Source organism: Symphodus melops (assembly GCF_947650265.1).
Source record: "Symphodus melops genome assembly, chromosome: 8".
Lineage (NCBI taxonomy): Eukaryota > Metazoa > Chordata > Actinopteri > Labriformes > Labridae > Symphodus > Symphodus melops.
In genome coordinates this window covers 6416708-6439265 of record NC_136698.1, presented here as the reverse complement: position 1 = coordinate 6439265, position 22558 = coordinate 6416708, and the positions used below count along the sequence as shown (strand labels likewise).

The following is a 22558-nucleotide window of genomic DNA, read 5'->3' as shown; positions in this document are numbered from 1 at the left end:
GAAGGCATTTTAAATGTTTGAGAAGAGAATCCCTTGGAACGTTATTGGACTTTGTATACATCACTATTCAAAGAGCACCTATTCAATTTCAGTTTTTCTCCTGTTCATTTTTAAAAGAGTTTTTTTTTTTTTTTTTAACCAATCTTGTTCCAGTTGTAAAGCACGATGACACTTAACGCTAACAGCTGGCTCCCACCTCGTCTGTTGTTTTAATAACCTTCTTCTATAATCACAAAGTATAGGCTAAGGCTGCCTTTTGTTCAAGTGTAGGCCAGTAGACATTTACTTTAAATATTCACTTTCAAACAGGCCTTTAAAAATGTGTTGGCTTGCCAGTGTGAGTTCAGATTGACTTTTTTAGCCTCACATTTCCTTTGTTTAACTTTCCACGAAGTAAAAAAATGTTGCGCAAGCGATTCCCTTCTTACGTCAGAGAAGAGAAGTTTATGATGGTATTGTGAAAACTCAAGGTGTATTTGCAGGACATGAAGCAAATTCTAACATTTTCATTTCAATGACAGAATACAGAAAAAATCCAGCACACAAAACCTTACTGAAAGAGTGGGTTTGTTTTTTGTGGTATGTAGAGCTGCTCGTGCTCAAACACAGACACACACAGACACACACACTCCTACAGTGTCACCAGCACGCCTAAAAAGTGTTAAACATTCAGAATCACAGAGTCAACAGGCTGTAAAGTGACCGAGTCATAAATGTTCAGTGTTTATGTTCAGGCTGAGAAACCTCACACCTCACTGATAATGTGTGAGTATGTGTGTGTGTGTGTGTGTGTGTGTGTGTGTGTGTGTTTTCAGGAAGGTCTCAAACCCTGTGGTCAAAGTAAGTTGTGATTTAAGGCTCCCTAAACACACACACACACACACACACACACACACACACACACACACACACACACAGACATACTTGTCTAGGTCCTATTTAAACAGCGCCTGTTGAATTTCACAACCAGCTTATAAAGGACGCAGAAATGCCTTGAGGTCCACGGGAAAATAAATCAAAGCTGTTTGCTCGCTCAGTGTGTGTGTGTGTGCGTTTGCGCAATGAGTATCTGCATGTGGTAAGGTAAAGAAAGTGTTACAGAATCGATCAGAAGATTCGCTAAGACTGAGGATGTCATGGCTGCATGTGAAACTGTTTGAACGTTTACATCCACATGTTTCATTCAAAACTGAAATGCAAATGCAGTAAATTATGGACAAGCAAAGAATTCTTTCACTTTCACTGCATGTGTATAATGAGCTCCTGAACGAAAGGCCTCAAAAAGACAGAAATACACCGAGATGAAGGATCAAACACGGGGCCAACAATCATGGAGGAGATGTTTCAATTCATTAAAATAACGACGGCAATTGATTAGTGCAAATAGATGCAGACAGAGACCACATATAAAAACAATACTGATGGACTACATTTGATGTTTAAATAAAGAGAACATTTACTTAATTTGTTTGTTTTGGGCTGTATTAACTATAATATGGCCTTCACCATCATAGTAAATATACAAATATTTGTTTCTCACATTTCAAGTTCGTACTTAATTAAACTTTTCAGGCATTCAAACTATCTGCATGAGGGAATTTGTAGCAGGACTGACTGCGTGTGTCAAGAATCAATGAGGTTGTGTACCAGATCAGAATCAGACCAAGAAAGAGCATTGTTTAAAGGGCCGACTCACAAACAGCTGAAGATTTTTTTTTTAAATTTGAAGATAACATTTTCCCCAACAACTGTTAATTTAGAATTAAAAGCTGACATGGTCATGTTTTCATTTCAGATCAAACAGATGTACAATAATATTTCTATTTGGTTGTCATAGAAATGTGATGTTAAGTGTTTCACATGTAGCAGTACATAATACACGCACAGTTGAGATGATGCTTCAGCTGTACACAGGAGCATATTTGAAAATAGTCTTTATTGTGAAAAACAGATTTTCACTTCACTTCAATACAAATCTAAAAAATAATGTAGTAAAAATATTGATCCCCGTTTCGATACCATGGCAACCAGGATAGAGGTCCGAGGCAATTTTGGGTAATTCATTTTTCTTTCTTATCTCAAATAATTGCAGGCAAACTCCTGCACAGTCTACATTGCACAAATACAATGACAGATATGTATTTGTGCGATAAAGACGTTGCTCTTTTTTTATTTACTCATCGCAGCTTTCGTTGAAATATCATGGAAAATCTTTCTTTTTAAAAAGCGTAGGTACTTTTCAACAGTATTGATCATTGAAATAACTGAGATCGTATCGCTTTAGTACTCGTGGTATCGAAAAGGTTTAAAGCATTAAATATTTAACAACTTATTGAGTATAGTTCTGGAGATATTGACAAAGATGAGTGGAACATTTACCTTTTTTAAAGGTATGTTGTAGTTTTATTATTCATCTGTTTTCTTGTTTTATCCTATAAGCAAAATGTGCAAACATTGACAGACATACGGCTTGTAGCACATGCAACAAATGTTAACATCTGCCTATGTTAATGACTGTGTGTGTGTGTGTGTGTGTGTGTGTGTGTGTGTGTGTGTGTGTGTGTGTGTGTGTGTGTGTGTGCATGCGTGCGTGTCTCACGCCATTGGATGCGTTAAATGATGTTCAAACTTGTGAACCACCGCCGTGTTTGCTTGTGTCAAACCACAAGAAGTACCTTCCAGTGATTATCATAATGTATAAATGTGATTCTGTGTGTGTGTGTGTGTGTGCGTGCGTGTGTGTGTGTGTTTGCCCTCCACCAGCCAGCTCCAAGCTGTCATGTTTTAGCCTCTGCTTTTAGCGGTTTAACATCTGCTTCATTTAGCTGTGCCGTGTCGCTCTGTGATACACACAGCGTTTAATAGAAATCACACGCTGCTTCACCTTCTTCTCTGTGAAATAAAAAACTTTAAAAGACTTTATGCATGTTAAAAATCAAAGTCAAATTAAGTATGATGTCAATTATTTGACTGAAGTTTTCTTGTAAATGTTTGCTTTTGATTTAGAGTCACATGTGTTTTCCATTTCTTTTCTTGTCCTCTGACCATTTTTTGCCAACATAATTAGTATTAAAACAGCAACTCTGCTAAAATTACATACAGAAAACACGGCTTCACTATGAAATGTACAGCATTAAATAGTTTAAGAGTTTCAGACTCTAACGCAGCGAGTCTCCACTGGCTAAAGACTTCAACAATTTCAAAGTACCTAAAAATCAATCTTCCTCACTCACAGACGACCATAAAATCCATTCTTTATGACAGCTTTACACCTATTTGCTCTGATGTCGGAAAACTAGATGACTTCACATCATCAGCCTCAATAGCAAATATTTCTGGGCTCCCGAACCCAAACAATACACACATCTGCTGCCAGGCCAAGTCTCTTTCAGGGAAAACCTCCCTCTCTCTTTCTCTCTGTGCATGTGTCCTTCGCTCGCCCATCCAGGCACTAATGTAAATGAAAAGCATTGGGACCGGGTGTGTTGTTAATGCGTGGACAGGGACAAAAAGCCAGGTCTGGGGGGGTATTGTACTGGCTCTGTGACACACATCCCAACCTCATCATACACACACACACACACACACACTCCCCTCCTGCTCCCCCCTCCCCCCTCCTCCTCTATTGACGGCCCCTCAAAATCAATAAAAATGATCTTGGGAGTCCATCCACCATTTGGCTGCATCATCTTGGAAGTGGCTTCTTTAGGATATAGCGGCCATACTGTACAATGGGCCAGCCGAGCGTTTGTAATTTGCCATTGATTTCCCCCCCTGCACCTCCTGACTCCTTAGCCCCTAGTCACTGAACACAAAACTAACTTCATCATACACAGCGTTAATGCACATGCACAATAACCCTCTTTTCTCCTGCCCTCTGGTAATTTCACTCTTTCTTTATCTTTTTCGCTTTCTCTTTCTTTTCTCCTCCTTTATCTCCTTCGTGCTCCGGCCCCACTCCTGAAATCTCTTCACAGGTCACTGTTCTCTCGCCGCAGTAATGGAGGGATGACTTCTGCAAGTGTTGTTTGTGCCCAAACTGTTTTTTTTTCTTCCATCTATGTACTTCTTTTCTTTTCTTGAGGAGAAAGTAAAGCAAATTGATGTTGACAGCCTCACATTTCTGAACAATTTAGTTCTTAAAAGTTACATTTTGATAATCTTGTTTCTTTTTTTTCAATGAAGCTTTATAAAGCTGCGATGTAAATACAGTATTTTTGACTGCAAAATTGATATCTTCAAGACTTCAAGGACATCCTTTCTTCCCCTTTATAATGTCTAAAATACATGATAAAAACTAGTTCATGCATGTGCTCCGTCTCGATTGGATTATTGTAATTCAGGCTGTCCAAGTAAGTCTCTGACGTGGTACAGGACAACATGGCCGAGTGTGAGTGTGCCCTTCAAGTACAATGGGAGCCTTCAGGTATCTGGCCCCTATCCTAAAGAATCATCTACTAGTCAGGGTCCTGGATTCAAAAACCCTCTGAAGAGGAGGCTTAAAACTTCTGTTTTCAATCAAGCTCTTTGTTAGGGTTGGCTCAGGTGTGAATCTGCTCGGCTTACAGTATTTGCAAGTGTTTTCATCTCTAAGAGATAGCAACAACATAGCTGAACGTACCTATGTATGGTAAGAATGTATAATAATAAAAGCTGTGCAAATATGCATTTTAAAACCGGATTTGAGTTTCCAAGGTGACTAAAATCAAATTTACAAATCACCTTCAAATTACAAAAGATAAAATTAACTAGACAAATCAAGTTGTTAAGTTTGAAAAAGCTTCAAAATCTCAACTAACAAACAAAAAGAAACTTTAGCCACTGAATCTTTTTGATCATACATTTTGCCAAAGTTTATGTAGTGACATTTGATTCATGGTTAAACCTCCACTGACAAGGACCATCTTTTAAAACTTACTGGTGATGTTTTCTGTAGTCATGATGATGCTCCTTCACAAACAGCTAAAGTCATTGAACGCTTCAGTCTGCAGTTGTATAACTCCTGTGCTGACCTTTTTGCACTGGATGATTGCATGTTCATCATAAATGAGGATGCCTGCAAAGATCTGATTGTAAAACGTCATACATGAGGACAAACAAGCACACGCGCGTGAATCTGAAAGCTTGTTGCACACGGATTCCCATGACGCATTCATGAACACACACGTGTTGTTCGGCACACACAGACAGCTGTCAGTCAGTCTTTGAACACAGTGTGTTTTTGTTAAGTCTGACACTCTGCCTCAGCCGCTCTAAGCCTATTACTGTAGCCTTTCTTGCTGTTCTCAAGCATATAGGTGCTATCACTGAAACCTTATTCAATAAGCCTATAGCATATCCTCCAGCCATATCGCACATCAATCCTCCAACGCACACACATCCACACACATGGTATCTGGATCTTTTCCTCTCTGAGTGGTGTCGTCGTTGCTGTTTGTTGAGAGTATCATTTACAGCCAAAGTGTTTGAAGAAAGACACCTCTCCCCATGGCGTGGAGTGGCAGGGTGAGTCTGTGTGTGTGTGTGTGTGTGTGTGTGTGTGTGTGTGTGTGTGTGTGTGTGTGTGCGTGCACAAGAGTCTTCACAGTGGGGCTTTTCTGCTCCTGACACCGTTATCAGGTTTAGTCGAATGTATTTCTTATCGAGGTGGAGGTGTGAAGGAAGGTGGGGGGACGACGACGACCCACAATACTAGCTTATCAAACGTCCTCAGCCGCGATTTGGCCTGTCACTCAAGCAAGACCCCCCCCCCCCCCACACACACACACACACACACACACACACACACACACACAGCAGACAGGCCCTTTTCTGATTGATAGATGGCTTTTGTAACAAAACGAAAGCTGGGATCAACATCCTTGTGGCCCTTTTTACCTTGCGCGCACTTATGTGGTGGCATAACGTGTAGGTGTGTGTGTCTAAGTGTGTATGTTTTTTTTTGTTTTTTTTGAGAGAGAGAGAGAGAGAACATTCCCGAGTAACAAAGGTGGGATTAGGGATGCATTAGTTGGCCGTGGAGCGGGAGGCCTGTCAATAACAGCAGCCAGAATAAACCCCGAAACCTTGATAAGAAGACAAAGGCCGAACCAGATAGCAGCAAGCTGAGAGAGGGAAAGAGAAGGAAAGAGAGGAAGGGATCAATAGAGGATGTGTGGAAGAGAGGAGGATGGGGAGGAGAGATGGATGGATTGTTGGATGGATGGATGGAAAGCTTGAGAAGGGATCAATATCAAGAGAGACAGGAGGAGGGAAAGTTTTCACGAAGATACCTGGAGGGTTGATGGTGAAGGGGGTAAGAGCAGGAGCAAAAGATATTGAAGAAGAGGAGAGGATGCTAAAAGACAGAGTGAAGGTAACATTCAGGGTTTGGCTGTGATGAGTCAGATATATTCAGTCTTTGCAAGTTGTTCTGAAGAGGAGGTTTGTGAAAAGTCGTACTAAGATTAATGCACAACTTTCTGGTGTCTAATCTTCTGAATTGTTGACCTTTTTAACGTCCACAGTAAATCACTCGGACTGTTTTGGTTTAATGTAGGCACACACAAAAACGTTCTTACTCTTGGTCTCCTGCAAGTCTTGCACTGTAAGACCCATCCATTGCATCCGACTGTAATGGTAGAAGATGCTCAGAGTGTCTAATATTGAAAAATGTCAACAAGGAGAGAGACGTTTGTGTTCCTGGGGAACAACAAATGCCATTGTTCTGTAAGACATTAACTCCACGAAGCCATGTGTGTAATGAAACGTACACACTTACATTTCGGCAAAAACTTAACGTACACTAGTTATAAGATGGGAGGAGAAGTGTGGCTGTCTAATCTGAGCTAAAGGGTTTTATGTACAACAAAGGCCGTAACAAGAGTCAATAAAAACCTGGTTTGTGAGCAGTTGATATTTTTTTCGGTTAAAAATGGATCGATCGAAAACAGCTTTGTAATCTCAACATGACAATGATATAGAAACTGTTCGACATAAGAGATCCAACGTCATCTCAAGCCAGAATAACATTGACATCCAGCTGAGGCCTGATGAGCTTTGTTAAGATGGAAAAGGAGCTAAATAACTCGCCTGTATGCTATTTATCATCCTGCCAAAGACATGCCATCTTGAATTGGCGGTTGAAGAGCGACGGGCTCTTAGTCACAACAATCCTACAGAGGCTTGAACCAATGACAGCAGGGCGGCCGGCAGTGGCGGGTTGGGAGGGGCGTGTAATTGTTTCAGCGGCACTCATTAATTAATTTCCCTCTTTCATTTATACTGGAAACACTACATAGGTCTGCGAGGTATAGGTAATGATACAGAAGGAAAGACATGAATACAGAGAGAGAGAGAGAGAGAGAGAGAGAGTGTGTGTGCATCCTCTTCCCGTCAGCGAGGCAGTTAGCTGTCACACAAAGACACAATGAGGCCCCCGCAACAAACAGCCACTTAAAAAACAGCCTGGCAACAGAGAGCAAATTCAATTAGAGAAGTAATTAGTAGATACAGGGCCAGGCAGCGGGCTGCTGCGACGACACAACACAGGAATTAATAGGCGCGGATAGGAGGAGGACGCTGTCATAATTAAGAGGCAATCACCTATGTCAATGAATACCTAAAAAAAAACACGGACCCCAACGCAAAACTATTAATTCAGTGATCAAAAAATATTTCAGGAGATGATTAATACAGCAAATTCATTTTAAAAGACTAATTTCTGGAAAGATAGCAAGACAATTGCACATAATGTACTCTGCCTGGCATTTATATTGCTAATTAATTTTTTTCTTGCTGATAATTTGTGGAAGGCTTGCTCTTCACTGTCTTTCTCTCCTCCTATGTGTGTGTGTTTGTTTGTGTGTGTGTGTGTGTGTGTGTGTGTGTGTGTGTGTGTTTGTGCTTCATCTAGAGCCAATGGAGGCAGTGTTGCAGCAGTAAACAGACCGCCGCGGCTGTCGAACAGAGCGGTGTCCCGAAACGCCTCCTTGCAAAATAATAATAATAAAAATTAAAAAAAACGCTGCCACGCATGGACGAAAAAAACAACATGAGCACAAACAAAAGTTGCCGTTACTTTCCGTCGTCCCTCCGCCCTCCTCTTATTTATCTCCCCCACAACACCACCAACACCATCCACACAGCTCCACAGATACAAAAGAGGCAGCAATTAAATTAGACGATAAGGACGAGAAATAAATCAGCAGGTTATTGATTGATTTGTCTCTCTCCTGGGGTGTGGGGGTGGAGGGTGGTGGTAGCTATCATTTCACACCAACAGCTCCTCTATCGCTAACTAATTACTCTGTTTCTGAAATCCCTCAGATGAGACACCAAGGTTTCACACCACAGATAGAGAGGCTTTGCAACGAGGAAAAAAAAAACACTAAAGGATTAGAGAATCATCAGAGAGTGTAAACAACAAGAGAAACGTTTCTTGTGGGTAGAATCAGTATCGAACATGCGCTAAGTGACGGGATTGTTTGTCTTTCAGCCTGATGTTGCTGTCTGGCCCGTCAGTGTAGAAGTCCCAATGCTGTCATATGTCATTAATCTAAATAATAACCAACAAGCTGCCAAGAGAAGCTGCAGCCAACACATCTGAAAGGAACCAAATGTAAGTTTACTGGACGTACGGCTGCTGCAGCTACTGATGGACACTATAAAGCCTTTCATTTGATACGTTTCATAATGAAGAAACATGTTAAAGGTTATTGCCTTTCTTAAAGGAGGCATTATGAAAGAGTACAAGAAGAATATGAACATTTAAATATCAACCAGAAAACCATCATGAAACAGAAAAAGCTGACATGTATAGATGCAGGAGAAACAAAGAAAACCAAACTTCCCACTATTCAATAAATAGATTTAAAGCCACAGTATATAATGTGTCCATGAGGATAAACTGATCTTGCAAAAAACCAGGAAGGAGATTATTTTCCAGTCATTAATGAACACCTAGACTGAAAGACGAGTATTGCACAAAGACCAAAGAGCTGCTGTCTTTAATTTTTAGGCAGCTTACACACTCTAGGACTTTGGTTTCCAACTTTCCACATTCACATACAGCAGTCAGAGGTTGTTATGAAACACAATCCTGAAGGCAGATAAATCCTACCATCTTAAGCTGTTGTCACGAATGCACTCCTGAGAATTTCTAAAGAATACCCAGACAGTCTGTCCCTGACATTGAATTGAGTGAGTTGCAGTGTTCCTCGCTGCTTGAGGTTTCCCTGTCAGATGGGATTTAAGGGCAAGGCACGATGCATCAGAAATCCAAGATGGCAGATGAAGCAACAGGTTCCAAGACTATAGTGACCGTTTTTGCCTTGCTACATGTAACTGGATGTAATTGGACGTGATTATGAAGCAGCTTCATGACGCAGACTACGCCCACACTAGTTGTTTGATTTAAATAGTAAAACTGTCAGGAGTTTTGTGCATGTGTGAAAGAGTCCTGAAACCTACCAGTGGACTATGAGTTATAGCAACACTCCCATGGAAACTAAGTCTATGCATTATACTTTCAGTTTCTTATTTGGCAGGAAAAAAACTCCAGCATCGACAGGAATGGAAGAATATAAATTATACATCATGAGAGGAGATGTATTAGACCGAAACGAGGACGCCTTCTGTCCCTAAAGATTTGGCTCACTGTTTTACACACTTGTAAACCTCCAGGTCCAGTATTTCTTTATTTATTATTTGATGCTTAATTCACTTCCAGAAACCAAGGCTGATGAAGAGATTGTACAAAAGATTATCGCATTAAGGTTTCCAATTGAGATTCTTTCCTGGAGAAACTTTCACTAACTCTTAAGTGATCCAGAGATAGTTCAAAAAATATTCAGACTAAAGCTGAGATTCTTTCAGACTGCTGTATTCAGCTGGGAAAGCTTGGGTAGAATTATCTTCAATGACACAAAATAGCGTAACATAAGAATAAAACACACACACACTAGTGCTCTGACCTAAAGGATCTTTTCTTTCAGGCTCCTGAAAGAAAATAAAAACTATCGGCCTCCACAGTGTGAATTTCCAGTGCGGAGAGGAATATACCGTCACATTTTATTTCATCTTCGACGATGAAATGAAAAGCCAAGCCGCGTAGAGGTGGGGTGGGTTTCAGGCTGTGATGATGAGCCGAATTTCCACATCCACATCTTTTAAATACAGATTTAGTTTCTCTGGCTCGCTTCAAAAAATGGAGGGAGATCTCCATACGCAGAATTTACATATTCATCTGTGACAGTTGGGGGGTTATTTGGAGCCCCATTTTGGAGTGATGTGAGAAAAAAAATATCCACTTAGCCATATCATCGCCTATGATCGGGACTCATAAGCCCGGCAATAGGCTGAGAGGGGAGGATAACACTAATATGGCCTCAGATTTCTATGCGGGACTAGTTAATGCTATTTACTGAGGAAGGTAGATGATCGACTGGAGAGCAGAGGGGAGAAGGGAGGGAAAGAGATGGACATTAAGTGGCCTTCGGAGTTTGCGGCCGCTGCTTAAAGAGCCAATTACCAGGCTAATGGAGTTAATGCCAGCGATGAGATGGGCTCGGGAGATGAAGAAGAGAGAGGAGAGGATGGCTTGGATGCCTGACACGGAGACAAACCGCAGCCGAGAGAACGATTAGGGTTTGTTAATCTGATGGGCAAATCATTAAGCATCAAACTTACTGTAAGACATCAGGAAAGGGACCGAAAGACGGGGCAAGGACATCTGCCACAAAACACACGCACGGACGAGAGATCTGTCTCAGTTTCATGATCCGTCATGTTCGGCTGCAGATTAAAATTGTGATCTCCGGGCTTATAAACGATTTAGCCAATTACAGACGTTATCTAAAAATGCTTTAATTTGCCATTCAGCGCTGCAACAGGGGCCCTCGCAGTCGTCAATGAGGGTGATTAGAGCCCAGATTGCGGCGTCAAAAGGCCCCAAACATCTGCTGTCAGAGTGACTTGGAGACGTCAACGCAGAAGGAAAAAAAAAAAAAAGAAAAAAAAAAAACTCCTCTTCAGATCCTGGCATCTGATTAGCGAAGAAGAGACCGGCGGCGAGGACGAGGTGGAGGAGGAAGAAGGAGGGGAGAGAAGAAGAGGAAGAGATTGGAAACGAGAGGGAAGAAGAGGTGGAAAGACCTGAGTTGGTCGGCTGCCAGCTAGCTCAGTGTGACAGGGAAGGCCCATCTGTGCGCCCCGATACTCAAGATGGCAGATGTAGAAGCAGATTGATTTTCATTCAGCTGTCATGATACACAAGTGGAGGAAACACACGCACACACGCGCACACACACACAATCGCAATATTTGAGAGCTCTGTCAAGTGCCCGGGCCGCTGTTGGCTGTCGGTCTGCCAAGTTGTTCCTCTCCTTCCTGTCATTTCCTCATTCTCTCTCCCTCCCTCCTCTCTCTCTCTCCTTCCTCCCTCTGTCTCCTTAAACAGGAATCTAAACGCCACATCTGGCGCTCAAATTAAATCATTTACAGTCCATAGAGAGAAGCAGCGTTTAGTGACAATACAGCCGGTGGGGAATCAGTGTGTTTTCTCTTTGCCCTGACACCATCGTCTCCCCTGGCATTTGATTAGATGTCAACTGCTCACATGTGCGAGACGTGTTTTCTTGCTGGGGGGGGGGGGGGGGGGGAGAGAAGCTGATCATCTGGCGGCATTGCCCCTGACACCTGCACTCATGTCTGCTTACATCTGCAGCTTTCTTAACTTCAGCAGACTTGACTCAGATTGAATAAGAATCATGGTAACGTACTTCCTTCATAGATGTCAACAATGGTGTTGTTAATGTTAACCTATAGGAGCCATGAGACTCCACTTTGAATGGGTAAAAGGTGAAAAACAGTGGCACTCATGTCAACAACTTTAGAAAGAATGTGATATTTCGGACAATGTGTCTACAATGGACAGATACTTGACAGTAATTAGAAAGACTTCTAGTCCTCTACCAAAGGTCTGATGGCTGGTCTGGAGGGAATCTAACCTGTGAAAGTCCAGGAGTGGAACTTTGCAATGCAGGCCCGATCTTATTCCAAAGGCTTCAAAACTGATTTTTCAATGGAACTTGGATGTTACTCCTCAGCGTCTCCATCACATGAACCACACTTTTAACTCACTGTACGGCAAACCCATCCGCAGTGTGATGTTGTCGAGTAAACGTCTGTTACAAACAAACACGCACACCTTTTGGTTTTTGTTCAATATTGGATTTACAATAAAACACATATAATCTTTGGGTTAGGGTAGAGTAGGGTTTCCAAAACACCAGATCACTGACAGCAGCTAATACCTCTCAAATGGACATGTGGCCACAGTGGAACACAGGAGAAAAGGCAGCAGGTCGTCATTCTTTTCTTATCATCATGAACCCTCAAGTTAGAGCAGATTACAGGTTAACTTGGATCCATTCAGGAATCAGCTATAGTGGCACAAAGAGCTTTAACTAGAAGTGATTCAGCAGTTTTCCATACCGAACATAACTGGGACCATGACTCTGGGTTCTTAACTGGTTTGAACCAGTAAATACTGTTTGCTCCATTCAAATCCAGAACATAGATGCCACTATTGACCAGATATTTATAACCCAAGGGTCAGATGAGTGTCCCACCTTCACTGAAGGCCAAAGCCTCGGTCCATGAGCTGTTCGAGCCTCAACTTAGTATTCAGTACAGGCTGCCCCGCTAACACAGAGAATATGATGAGGATTTCATGTTAGAAAATGAAGCTTAATTTCAGCTTTTCTTAAAAGAACCCAGGCAGGGCTTTACTCCAAAAACAAGGTACAATAGTACTAAATGCCACTTGAACACAAGTGACAATAATGACCACTGGTCAGCGAATCAAAATACTAATAAAACATTCCACTTGCTGATAATCACATTCAGCTGTTATTAACTGCTGCTCTATCAATGGTGGATTCAGCACTAATAAAATCATAAAATAGTTCTAGTTTCTTTTTTCTCTTATTTCCTAAACAAGTCGTCTCAGAAGTTTCGGGAAGCCCCATAGGCTAGATCCCATTGACTTGTATCTCAATGCCTGGGAACGTTCTGACTCCTCTGAAATCCCTGTAAAATATGAGCCTGCTGGTCATCCATCATTATAGTCGGACAGCGCAGGCCTTTGTGTATACTGGACTGGCCCGGCTGCTGGCGAGACTGTAAAGTGTGTGTGAGAGGGACAGTGTGATACAGAGCGCAGTGTGTGTTTGTGTGTGACAGAGGCGAGCGGTTGACCTGGTGTCAATTAGGAGCCCATATCGTTCCATTCCCCAGGGGCGAGGCCGACTCTGAAACATTAAATCATTTCATTCACTTCAGAGCGATCCTGCTGTTTCCACGCCGCCTGAGCCTAAAAGCTCCCACTGCCCGCTGCTTTGACGACATTTTCACTAAAACTGTGGATCAAAGTCGCTTAAAAATCAGAGGCAACGATGCTGCAGTAACGCCTGATTTAGCAAGCGATGAACACGTTCCTTTGATGAATCACTTATTTGATCACCTTACTCGTGTTCATTTGGTTCATTTGAAGGACAGCAGGAATGCGATGGGCAAACGTGGTTTATTAACCTAACTTTAACACATTTCTCTCTGCAGAGTAATTGACTCAATACAGACTCCACTTTAAAGGCTAAACAAGTTCAATTCATGTATAAAAGAGAATGATTTGTTTTGTCTTCTATAAAGACTGTACGTTTACTGCCTTTTATTGAACGAGTTTAATAAAAATATGTCAAGAATTTGCATTTAGGTTCCCAAATTGATCTACATAGTTTTCATCAGACTGCTATTTTTCAACGCACTACCACTTCTACCAAGGTTTAAATGTTTTCCCATTTACGCAAACATTTTGCCTTCTATTGAGGATCTGTTTTATTTCTATCTGTCAAATAAATGTAGTTGCACTCCATCAGAATGTTTCCTTTTGCTTCCATTAAAGATCCTGTCAAACTGTCCACAAACACAACATTTTATTTCAGAAAGATTTAAGGAAGACTTGAAAAAGATCTTGTTTTTACATGTCAGTTTACTATTTGTTTACTATCATAGGATTTATCTATGGTTCAATTTTTGGGGGGATTTTCTTATGTCATGTCTAGAACTGCCAGGTTCTCAAACTAATAGATGGAGGAGAGGAAGAAGAACTACAAGCTATCATTATGGGAAAGGAAAGTTGGAGGAATTTTGGCCACAGATAAAAACTAACGGGAATGTTTGTCACATGGAAGAAAAGAAGGAAAGCTGTCGAGTCCTGCATATATATATATATAAAGGGGGGTACTAATGGAGTCTCACATGTCTGCTATCACAACAAGGATGAATGCAAAAGTCAGATTTTCAAAAGGAGACAGATATTGTGAGAACAGAGAGTCACTAATGCCAGCTGTTGTATTTACGTGTTGAGCTCGTCTCTTGCCTGTTCAGCAGCTGCTTTTGACTGAAATGTGTCATTTCCAGCTCCTCCAGCACGAGTGACGTCACGTTGTGTACTCCCGACACTTAGAGGGAAAAGTTAATGGAAGCTGTTTTTACACAAGAGCGTCAGTGATGTCACGTACAAACATGAAGCTTTCTCTCACAGAAGTTGTTATAAGCTAACTTCATATTTACACTTCAATCATACTTCCGTCAAGGAGGATGAGGTTTGAATTGACACACAAACACACAACGCATTTAGGAAGTATCACACACACTTAGGCCTTGTTAACTTCCTGCAAATTCTCAAACTGATTGAGTAATAAATCCCATATTTCCGTTCGTTGTTTGTTGGTGGCGGACTCCAAATGAGCTTTTCTATAAAATCCTCTCTGACAAAATGTGACAAACTATTGTTGTTCTTTGTCTCCATATCACTCTAATCCTCTCTCTCTCTCTCTCTCTCTCTCTTTCTCTCTCAGCCTCCATCCATCCATCCATTCTCCCAAACTGCAGGCAGAGGCCTTAGTACTGACCGCGGTGAGCACACACACACACACACACACACACACACACACACACACACACATTAACACACATAAACACAGCTACTGTCTGCTCTGTGGGTCTTACTGGGGGGCTAATCTGTGTGGTTACATTTTGCATATGTTTGTGTCCGTGTTAAACTGGGAGTCGGCCTGGTTGTTCATGTGTTTTGGAAGTGTGTATGTGTGTGTGTGGGAGTGTGTGTGTTTGTGTGTGTGTGTTTCTACAGTAGATGGACTTGGCCGGACATTCAAGAGGGCTATGAGGATTAAGCCATTCTGACTGTGTGTGTGGGTGTTTTGGGGGGTTGAGGAACTTGTTGGCACGTTCACAGGTTGGTTGGGTTCGCTTTAACATGTGCATGCCTGCATCTGTCGTGTGTGTGTGTGTGTGTGTGTGTGTGTGTCCCTTTTTGGCAAATGTTGTAGGTATATACGCTGCAGATCAGTTTGAGCCTTATAAACCTTTTGTTGAGTAATAAAACCATCCTCTCATCTCTTATAACCTCTTTGTTTTACAGTCTATCATGCTTGTGCCAATATGCACAAACACTGACGTTGGATAAATCACTGCAGGGCAACACACATCTATAAACAAAGACTCACGCAAACAGGCTCTGATAGCAATGTTTTCATACTTAATTGTATTACTTTTAGCTCATTTTTTTATTGTGTCCTCATATTTTCCCCATTAAAGCTGTGTTTTGTTCTTGTCTCTGCGAGCGTTTATTTTGCTTTAGACAAACATTTTTATTTAGAGAAATCAGTTGTTTTCCTTTTTAACAAACATAATGAAATAATAACACTTCATCAGCTGCCCTTACTTAAATGTAAATATTATTCAGCTTTTTTTCCCCCTTTAAATCTACACCTGCTTGCACTCAATATCATGTGTTTCTAAAAAATAATTAAAACAGCCCCCTCTTGCTACTGTCTTCCTGTAAATCCGCTGACCTATAACTGCCGTGAGGTCTGAAAAGTACCGATCAGATGCCTCAATGGCTACATGCACGTTCTTTATCCTTGCCATGCATGCACCAGCCTCAAACTTAAAGCCAACCACTGGAGGTATTCTATGCCTTTCGGAGAATGGCACAGAAATCTCAGCTCAAATGATGACTGTCCCGGTTATTTTTAAATACTCGGCTCGCCCTGCAAAACTTGGCGAGAAGCGACAGAGGCAAGCAGAGTAGGCTGCTAGTTTCAATAAAGCAAGCGTAAACATTCAGAAAGTATGTGCTCTTTATGAACTCTTCAGCGATGGGGTAAATTGAGGGACTCGATGGGTCTGAAAAGTGGCGCCATGGTTGCTGTCGCCAAAGGCATTGGCTCGCACAGTTGAAGAGAGACAGCAATGAGAACTATTGCCTCTGTGCATGGGGCTCGCGTCATCATGCTGCTCGGCTATCCCATGCCCTCCGCCATATTTGTTTTTTCACATCCAGTAAATCGACGAAATTCTTCTGAAAAATGTAAAAACAAAACGGCTGGTCTCACATGATTTAAGTCCTTCCTGTGGCTCCCTTCCTGATGCCATTCACCATTCTCTCTCCATGGCTTCCTCGTCTATCCACCAATTAAAAGAGCCCAACTCTAACCCTAAGAAAAGATACAGAAATAATCTATATTTTTGCTAATGGTCGTGCTTGTTTTCATAGCTCCTAGAACCAGCTAAAACTGGAGACTAAAGGACGGACGACCACTGAGAATATAGAGCAAACATTGACCAGGATCTCACGTTGTCTAAAAAGTCAAATGTGACTCTATGGAACAATCTACAAAGCTTTAACATTCATTCATACAGAGCTCTCACATGCTTGTCCTCCAAACCCTTATTACCAGATTATAGCATTCCTCTCCTTAATGGTTTGTTTTAGTGTCATTAAGTTTTATTAGTGCGAACACTGAAGTGTCAGTAAGTCGGTGTCTATTCCCCCGACTTCTCAGAAACATCCCTGAGCTGTGCTTTTTTCCTGTGAAGTTGGTAAACTAACGCTGCGCTGATTAAAGTGGATTTAAAGCTTGTTGCATTTGATCAAAGTCCAGCTGATATCAGAACGGCAGAGCAGCTAAGCTCTCAGAGCCAAATCCATAATAATACTCTTACACCACCCACAACAAAGAGGCAGCCATGGCTGGTAAATAAACGTGGGCTGAAAAATATCATTTAAGGACCCCTCCCATCTGAGTGAAATAATACCGCCGAGTACAAACTGCAGTAATTGGAGGGAGAATACAGTTGATAAGAGATGGGAGAGGGACAGAAAATCCATTCAGCGCCTCTATTTACTATTTAAAGCTTTGAAGAAAAGTGTTGTTTGTCCTTGATTTTGTGTCATAAAGATTAAAGTCATTGGTTTGTAAAATTATTTTACAGCTTTGCATTGATCTCTCAGCGGTACGAAATAAAAGTTTTGAAAAAACCTTCACAGTTTAGTCTGAAGGAACATTTTTGATAACAAGATTCAAGCTTCTTTGCTCGTTTTATTTACGAGGGTTTATCAGCCGAGCTGCATCTTGAAGAGAAGTTTATAAAACGTGCGAGCAACATTTTTAGCTCTATTAATGCGCTGCATCCAACTTGAAGTCCAACGACAGCAGCGCGGCAGAAACTGAAACACACTAATGTCTTAATGTGCAGTAAAAGAGATGCAACCTTTGACAGAAATGCACACACACACACTTTTCTATCCGCTCCACATGAGAAAACTTTTCTCCGTCAGCTTCAAAAGTGTCTAGCCTTCAGCTACACTCCCCTCTATCCTTTCCCTCCACCCATGCTTCCGCCATATCTTAATGTGTTTGATAAAACATCAGGCGTAGAGGGAAGGGCACAAGGCGGATGATGTGCTTTTTTTAGGGGCCAAAACAGGCATCAGCTAAAGGATGGGGATAAAGAACTGAGTCTGCTCCGTCTGTCCGTCCACTCCCTGCATTAAGACGGCGTCCAGCTTCTTTTCACAGACAGCCACTCTCACTGGACCGCTGCATCTCAGGGCCTTTTGTCCCCCCTCCCTCTATCTCCTCATCCAAACCCTCGCCTCCATACCCGCCACTGAGTGTCTGTAATGGCCCAGACGAGGGAAAAAAAAGGGGGGGTGGAGGGGGGGGGACTAAGGAAGTGAGAGAAATGGAGGGTAGAAAAAGAGAGTGAGCGCAAGGAACTGGAGGGCGAAGGAGGGAAGGGAACAAAAGGAGGAGAGAGGAAAGTGAAGGAGAGAGTGGTGGCGGAGGAGAGTGAGGAGACACACTGGGGGGGAGAGGAGGCCAAGTCTTTAGGAGGAAGCCAGGCGGCACTAAGCGTCTCTGTCGCTGCCCAGTCAGGCCTGCTCTCCCGCCGGCCATGAAGACCCTCACCCGTCCTCTCCCCTACCAGCCCGCACCACATCACGTTCTGACCACGCCATGCTCCCCCCCCTCTGTCCACTTCACCCTCCCATCCTCACACGCTCGCGCTTTCATTAGGATTTGGCACACTTGTAAGGACTCTGGATTACTTTAAACCTATTGAACCTGAGGCTGTGTATCACTCTCTTTATTTAAAGGCTTATGGTCACCACATGTCACAGCGAAGAAAGTCACATGTTGTTAGAATAGGAAGTTCGGCTGCTCGGTATTACCATTTTAAGATCCGTATTTTTATGTATGTTCTTTGGAACTTTTTGCAAACTATATTATATTTATAAAAAAACATTTAGAAAAGCATAAGAATTTTTTTTAATTTAGGTTTAGATTCAGTTTGCATACAGAGACTTGTCAGGTTAAAGCTGCAAAACATGTGTATGAACTTTCAGGTGATATTTTTGACATGATTTAGATTTTTATAAAAAAAAAGAAGACCAACCGCCTTATATCTGCACTAATTTGTCCAGTTAAATCTGTTTTCGTTGTTTTACAGTTCAAAACAGGGTGATGTCCTTTCAAGGGTTGAAAAAACACACCTCACCACTTAATTCAGATTATAATAACAGATTTTTACGAAATGACTTCAAAGTAGAGTCGTAAAATGTAAAAACTTTGGAAGGAATTATATACATGAAGTGAATCTGCATGTATAACACCTTGCTGTTTGAGATGTTAGAACAACTTCTGTGAGGAGACAAGACGCTCAATGTTGAGGCAAAAACGGGCAAATAAGGTTCGACAACCCTGATGCTTCCCTTAAACGTGAAGTTTGAACTGCTTAGACCTACTTCTGACATGCTTAACAATTATCACTAACAATGACAAAGTTTTCTTAAATCACTATACCGAGTACCCATTTAATGGAGAATGGTAAATGGTGCTGCTCTTTGGGTATAATGAGAACTACAGTTTCAGACAATTGCACAAACTCCTTGAAATGTTTGTATGCGCTTTTCTTATTTCATCCCAACAAATAAAGAGACGACAAAAGAGCGCAATAAGTTGCAGCATTGTCTTGAAACAGAGGCTCAAAATGAAAGTGGACTAAATTCTGGGAAAGACAATCATCGTTGTGAGACAAACAATCATCTCCTCTGAGGACTCATCTGTTACAAATCATTAGAAGAAAGTAAATATATGAAACTCATAATGACATATTGACGTGGCAGGAACACCAACGTGCCAAATGTTTGTCTTTTAACAACTTTAGTCTTCCTGTTTGGTCCTCACAAGAAATGGAACACACACACACACACACACACACACACACACACACACACACACGCAGCGAGCCAGTGGCCTCAGGACTAATTGCTAGATTGGAGCAGATTTTCTAGTTCAGTTCAGGGCTGTAATTGTGAGGAGAGCAGGGAGGAGTGACAGGGCTTCAAGCTGAGAGGACAAATCACCAGGGGCCGCCGATTAGACCGCACTCATGTTCACATGTCCGTGTGTGTGAGTGTGAGTGTGTGTATGTGTGTGTGTGTGTGTGTGTGTGTGTGTGACAGAGAGAGAGGGAGAGAGCGAGAGAGAGAACATATTAGGGGTGAAGGGGTTAAGCCAACCATCTCTCAATTCTAGGTTTCCGTGGCACTGACCCCAAACTACCCCAGAAACACACACACAAACACACACACACACACACACACACACACACACACACACACACACACACACACACTAGGTTGACCCCTTTAGACCCCCTGGTGTCATTGAGAACAATATCAGGAAATATTTGTACAACCACTCTCAGCCTTAGGTGAGTTTTATGTCTCTCTTAAAGAAAACATATCAAAATATAATACACAATCTTTTTCATGGATTTCATGTGTTGGCATTTATATACACTTTAAGTGAAGGAAGAGAGGCATAGAGTACTCACATCATGTGGATGCAGGATATTCAGAAAGGCTTCCAGCACACTAACTTCATGCAGATACAAAATAATTAATCTCTTAGCTATGATGCTTCATAAATCATTGTGTTTTTTTGGTTGAGAAGTGAATTTCCTTGGCACGAGGTGAGATATCTTCCCAGTTATTTAATGTTTTTTTCATTGCGTTGTGTTTGGAAACAATCTGTGGTCATATATATTCTAATGTGTCACAGTGTATGTGTGCCAACTAGCTTTATTGAACCACATACTGTTATTACTCCACAGTGCAAAGAAAGCTAACATAAACCTTCATTACTTTTCCTGCTCATTCTAAAAAAGCCCTACTTTGATTCTCATTTCATGGGCGATGTACAGCAACAGCTTTTGTTGGTATAAATCAATTCAAAGTGAAGTATAGTAAAGACAGTACTCAACGTAACATAGAGCAAAAGGGCAGAGAAAAAAGGAACGTTCAGCTCCTGAGACTAAAAGTTTCAGGTATTTTTCCAGATGGATTTATTTGTTTTACAAAGACTGTTGCAGTGACCTGAAGCAAGGCATGTGGCTAAACAGAAGCCTGAGTGTTTAATTCCCTGTGGGAATGTTGAGAGGGTAAATATTGCTAGTGTTGGATATACTTTACATACCAGATGAAAATATTACATTTAACCTTGTGTTTCTATCTAATTTCTCTAAAATGAATCTTCATCATGTGACAGCAGGATCACATGCAAAAAGAGGAAAAGGATCTAAATCCCTTCCCTCCCATCTCTCTTCCTACCTGCAGGACTCTCATCGGACACAGCAGGACTGGAAGGAAACACACACAGAGGCACACTAGTGGAGAAATCAGCATGAAAATACCCGCTGACAAAGACAAAACCTCCATGCGGAGACTGCATGGCCTCCTACAGTTGTTCCTCACACACTCCACACCTGCGAGCACACGCGCACACACACACACACACTTAAATATAGCATGTCCAAAAAGATTCAGAGAAAGCATGATAATTAAACAAGGATCAAAAAAGAAGAGACTTTGATGGGGTCATTCATTCAGTCAGCCAGCTTACCTTGCAGTGATGTCACGGTAGTTATTATGACAAGGCCCACAGTCCTGGTGTCTGATTGGACGTCCAAATCAGTGTAACATCCATGGAGGGAAAAGGAAAATCTACTGCTGGCTCATTTCTGGCTATGTTTTGGTTTTAAGATCTATATTTAAAGGGGCTTTAGAGATCTCCCTTACTTATTAACAGTCTCTTCCTTTTTCTATTATTCTGTTCCTGTGCAGTAAAAAGTGATATTTTTGTCTGTTCTAACTACTGCCAAAACTCTACAGTGACTTTTTCTCTTAATTTTCCTTCACTATCACCTCATCGCTGTTCTCGCCTCACCTGTCTTACCCCCCCCCCCCCCCCTCCCCTCCCACGTTAGCTTAGCATTCTTCCTCTAGCTAAGGTACCTTCATCTTGAGCTCCCTGTCCCTCACCTTTCTCATACCCACCCCACCCTCACACCTGCAGGGTTTTTGTTTTTCCTAGCCTCTCCTGACCCATCTTTCCTCTCTAACCACCCCGCCTTGCAGCTCCTCGCCCCGGCCTGAGTCTCTCCCCTGTCTCTGCCTCTCCTCCAGCCTGCCTTCCCCTCTTCTCTGCCTCCCTCAGCCCCAGCCTTCTGCTCAGTGTTCAAGGGGAGAGCCAGCTAGGAATGCTGTGGCTCTAGACGTTTTGTCCAAGCCCTAGGTCTCTTTCACTGAGGCAAGATTAGTTCATACAAAAACTCAACAATACACCACTGAAAGCCATTGTTGATATTCAACATTTTTCACATAGCGGAGCAGAATAGACAATGCGGCAGCCGGGAAAGCCCGAAGCGGACTCGCTGGGTTGATGGCTGATTGTATCTCAGCTGAGCGAAGGCCTTAATCCCTTTTTATACACACGCACACACAAGTACACACACACTCACACACACACTGATGGCAGCCTGGAGACAGTAAAATCAATACCTCTCTCTTTCTCTCTCTGTTTGTCTGTGTGTGTATCAGTGGGTGGGCGAGTGTGATAGTGAGGAAAAGAGAATAGCACTGCTTGTACCTCTGTTTGTGTTAGTGAGAGTGTGTGAAGGACTGTCTTGCTATAAGCAGTCTACGATCTTCAAGTATAAAGGATTTCTTCAGGTTCTCTTTCACACAGACGAGTGACACTTTTTAAAACAAGTTTTCATGAAATACCTTATAAACAATGCAGGAACAGTTTAATGGGTTAAAAATTCCAACAACTCGTATTCTGAAATGTTTCAGCTTTAGTTG

The 22558-nt window shown here is 41.9% G+C and overlaps 1 long non-coding RNA gene across 2 annotated transcripts in view; it reads right to left on the bottom strand.

Moving 5' to 3' along the window:
- Positions 1–21655, bottom strand: part of LOC306827644 — a 75358-nt gene extending 53703 nt beyond the window's left edge. The window contains exons 1-2 of one of the 2 annotated variants that reach the window (XR_013779654.1): positions 21318–21655; positions 21026–21054 (exon numbers count right to left, since the gene is read on the bottom strand). This is a non-coding gene — a long non-coding RNA (uncharacterized lncRNA). The remainder of the gene's footprint in view (positions 1–21025; positions 21055–21317) is intronic. The other variant, XR_013779655.1, reaches the window with a different exon arrangement.
- Between the last annotated feature and the right edge of the window lie 903 nt (positions 21656–22558).